We start from the raw sequence: 4,550 nt of genomic DNA, 5'->3' as shown, positions 1-4,550 counted from the left end.
AATGAAATTGAGGATTCCCTGCCTCCGCCACCACCTGCTATCCCATCAGATGTAGTGCCTTAGAAAAAGAAGTGATTAGTGAGAAGTTGGAATTTCATCCCTTTAGAGCCAAGGCCACGCCTGGCTAGACCTTCTTTTTCTCCGGCTCCATTTTGATAGGCACTACATCTGATGGGATAGCAGGTGGTGGCGGAGGCAGGAAATCCTTAGTTCCATTTGTTCCAAATGAAGACATCGGTGGTTCAGTGATGTAATTGAAAGTCTGATGAGATGCTGGCCGGATACAAGGAAACAACTTCTCCAAGAAAACATCATTCTGGTCGAGCTCGTCTTTTCAGCCTGGAATCGTGTTGTCCGACTCTCTCTCTCCCTTGGTAACTTGTAATTAGCTTAATGTAATGTATTACGTATGCATTGTAATCAATTACATTACATTTGGAGAAGTTGAAGACTCTCACTTTTCAACTGTGTCAGCATAAAATTGGTGTAAGAGGTATACAACTTTTTAATTTGAAGTCCTGTTGGGAATACATGACTTCTTCATTTCATGTAATTTTTTTATTTTTTTCAAATTTACGTAAAAGTGAAATTTGCATCGTTAAGTAACCCTCATTTTTATTATACACGAAAATTTATAATTAAATTAAATTTTTGAAATATGTATTTAGTTTATGATTTTTGTTTTGATTCCTTGAATTTTAAAAAATATATATTTTAGTTTACAATTTTAAAAACATGCATTCTATTGTTCTAGATATTTAACGAACTAAATGATTTTTGGAAAACATATTTTTAACCTATAAAACTGTTTTAAATGCGTATTTTTTTTTTTAAATTGAAAAGATTAAGTATTTAAAGATATTAGAGAATAAAAATAATATTTATTTCAAATTTAAGATAAATCAAACCTTAATATTCAAAAGAATAAAACAAATCAATTAAGACATAATCATGCTGTGACATCCCAAAAATACAGTCATAAACCATATAATTAGAAAATCACTTTTAATAATACTTCAAAACAGTTTTCCAACTAAAAATAAAATCGAACGAACGAAAGCTCAAGGACGAACGTCCTTGAGTACAGTCTTACATTAATAACGAACGAACGCGCAAAGCCGTACGTCCTCACAAGAGTTACAAATTTCAGCCGAACGTACAATTAAAACTTGACCGAACGGTTTACACGGAAATTACCGAACGGTCGTACAAACCAAAAGAAAACAGCTAAGTGATCGAACGACCATTATAGCACACTGCTACACTACTAGCCGAACCTCTTACTGCTCGGTCTTCACTTCAACTTCAACCAGATTCTCTTCGTTCAATGCCTCTTCCAAACGCTCGTCCCCCTCTGCTCACATCCACACGGATGATCATTGCAATGACAGGACGGACGTACAAAACGAGACAACACAAGGAAAAACGCAGGGTAAGCTTATGTAATTTAACTCATGCATCAACATACAAATTCAAGTAAACAGTTCATCATACATGTATATTTCAACACACCCATAATAGAAAACTCAACACACGACTGACTGTCCGGACTGTATGATTTCCCGTGTAGCTACGACGTTCGCGCACCCGGGTGGTGTAGTAGCTGGCACTCTCATCAGCTGCCACCCGAGGTTAGTCCGTTCCGTCCAAATTACTGTTATGTGACGGTTCCGTCCAAATTACTGTTATGTGACGGGGACCTCCTGCCATTCCCACGCATGACATACCCTCTCTATGTGAGGACGAGTAGTCACGGAATATCAGGATCGAATCGCCTGCTAAGTCTGGCCACGGTCATACTTTACAAATTCTCATAATCATCCAAGAGTCATTCCTCCCCGGAACGCTCGTTCAATATTCATACTTTCATTTCATTTCATATACTGTACATCATTTACTATTCATCATTCATAGGGAAACCATCAAAAACGAACGTTCTGTCCCCAATAAGACCGAGGACGAACGCTGTGAGCAAGACCAAAAGACGCTCGTTCGAATCACAGTACGAACGGCAGGATTTCAATGACGTACGGGAATACATATTATACTGTTCATTGGACGAACGTTATTTACTTTGAGAATCATGAACGGACGCTCGTGAATCAATAACCGAACGTGGTAAATCTGAAGTTGGACGTACGCTATTTCAATAAAACCGAACACCATTTAGAGCGAGCGCTCAGCATAAGACCGAGCCCCATTTTAGGACGAGCGCTCAGTATAAAACCGAACACCATTTAGGACGAGCGCTCAGTATAAGACCGAGCCCCCATTTAGGACGAACGCTCATTTCAAAACCGAGTACCATTTGGACGAACGCTCAATTCAAAACCGAGCGCAATTTTGGACGAACGCTCAGTGTGAGACCGAGCACCATTTTCGACGAACGCTCAATTCAAAACCGAGCACCATTTGGACGAACGCTCAATTCAAAACCGAGCAACATTTGGACGAACGCTCAGTGTGAGACCGAACGTTAATAGTCTTAAAAGAATAGACTTTGATAACCATACTAAGGGATTTTCGAAGTATTTACGAATGGTAAAGTATACTATTGCATATAAATGTAAAGGAATGTGATTTATCAAAGAATACCGAACACCACAGTAATTGACCGAACGCTCAAACAAAGCTTTAGAACATGAGGACGCTCGTCCTCAACAGGGTTCTATCCAAATGACCGAATCCCATTTCTTGACTGTTAAATAGGGAGGCCGAACGGTCAAAGACCGTTCAGCACGAACGTTCTTTATTACGGGAAAACTCTTATTCAATCCATTTATATTCCAGTTCATTTTCAACATGCAAATCTCATAATTTCATTCGCTCATACCAAAACCATCCCATTCATATATCTCATACATCATATGTAACTCTGTCATATTTCATTTCCATTCAATAAACAACGAACGTCCATGCAAATCAATCACAGTAACATCATGCATCATTTCCATACAATTGAATAACGAACGTTCACACACATACATCAAACCAGTTAAATTAAATAAGCTTCCCCTTACTTGGAATGACCGAACGTTCACAGATGCACCACCACTCTTTTCCACTATAGGTCCTATGCTCGTCAACGCTCGTTAATCAAACGACTTCGTTTTCTCCAGACGAACGTTTCCTCTGGTAGTCCTCGATGCAGTGCGTCCTTCTACGGTGCCGGAACACAGAAAGGAGGAGATGAAAGGTGTACACTTAGAGGGAAGGTGCAGAGAAATGAAGAGAGAAGGAGGAGAAAGAATTTCCAGAAATGAAAAATGGTGGAGCGTGTGGAGTGTGGAGAATATTTCAGAATTCTCAGATCTGCTTTCCACCTCACCAGCGCACTTCTCCACTCAGCCAACGCACATTCCCACTCAGCCACACTGGACGCACGTTCTGCACTCCAGATTCCCGACAGTCCATGCTGGACGTCCACTCCGCAGTCGCCACGTGTCTTCCACTTCCAATTCCTGACTCAGCTCCACGTGCAACAGCTGGCGCTCGTTAGTGGGTGTCGGGCACTGCTGTCGTCCAAGTGCGTCGCTGAGGTGGCGTGCTCTCCACAGACGGCGCCAAAATGTTTCTGCTGAACTGGAACGGGGAAGACTCCTGCCGCCACAGTCCTGAAACACTCCTTCTCCTGCGGTTGATGCTCCTTTCCTCGCCTCTACGCTTCTCTTCCTGCTGCCGGTCTCTGGTGCAATGGGGGGTGGACCTGCAATGAAAACTCCGACGCTCAAGTCAGAATGGGTTTTTATTAGTCTATCATTCTTATCAGAATAGATGCATACCTTCTCTTATTTATCTGATTTTAGGGAATATTCCCTAATCATTCTTTTATGCACAGTCCACTGAGAGGGTAATGATGGTGTTTAGTAATGGCTAGCGCACTAGAGGTGAAGGGACCCACCACTCGCAGCTGCTACCCCTTTAGGTGAACGGGAGACCCCTCCACTTTCTCCTTCACTTATTTGCCAATCACTCATGGGAGCATTCGATCATTATCTTCTTAGTTGTTTATCAAGGCTGATCGGTGAAGACTTGTCGAGACCGACCGCGTAACACCTTGTCGAGACCGACCGCGTAAGGCCCTGTCGAGACCGACTGCGGACTTGTCGAGACCGAGCGGAAGGCTTGTCGAGACCGACCGCGTAGGACGACCGACCGCGGAGAGCTTTGTCGAGAGCCAAGCTTTGTCGAGACCCAAGCTTTGTCGAGACCCATAGTAACATAAGCCCCCCAAGTCTGAGTTAATCGTTTGGTTTTTAGCCGAACGGTTAACTATAAGACTTATGAGTTTGAGGTTTGTTCCCCTTGTTTTAAAGAGTTTGATCTTGGTGCTTTAATTTGTTAGAGTTTACCTCTTATCCGAGCGGGATTTACCGTCGGTCTTCAAATATTTATAGTTTACCTCTTATCCGAGCGGAGGCTGTGTCGAGACCGACCGCGGTGGCTGTGTCGAGACCGACCGCGATTGCTTTGTAGAAACCGAGCGTCTGATTATTAAGACTGTACTAAGTCGTCCGATCGGATATATTGTGTGCCCACTTTCGGTCGGT

This window comes from Vigna angularis, chromosome 3 (assembly GCF_016808095.1).
Source record: "Vigna angularis cultivar LongXiaoDou No.4 chromosome 3, ASM1680809v1, whole genome shotgun sequence".
In the NCBI taxonomy this organism is placed as follows: Eukaryota; Viridiplantae; Streptophyta; class Magnoliopsida; order Fabales; family Fabaceae; genus Vigna; species Vigna angularis.
Note: the sequence above shows the minus strand (reverse complement) of the source record.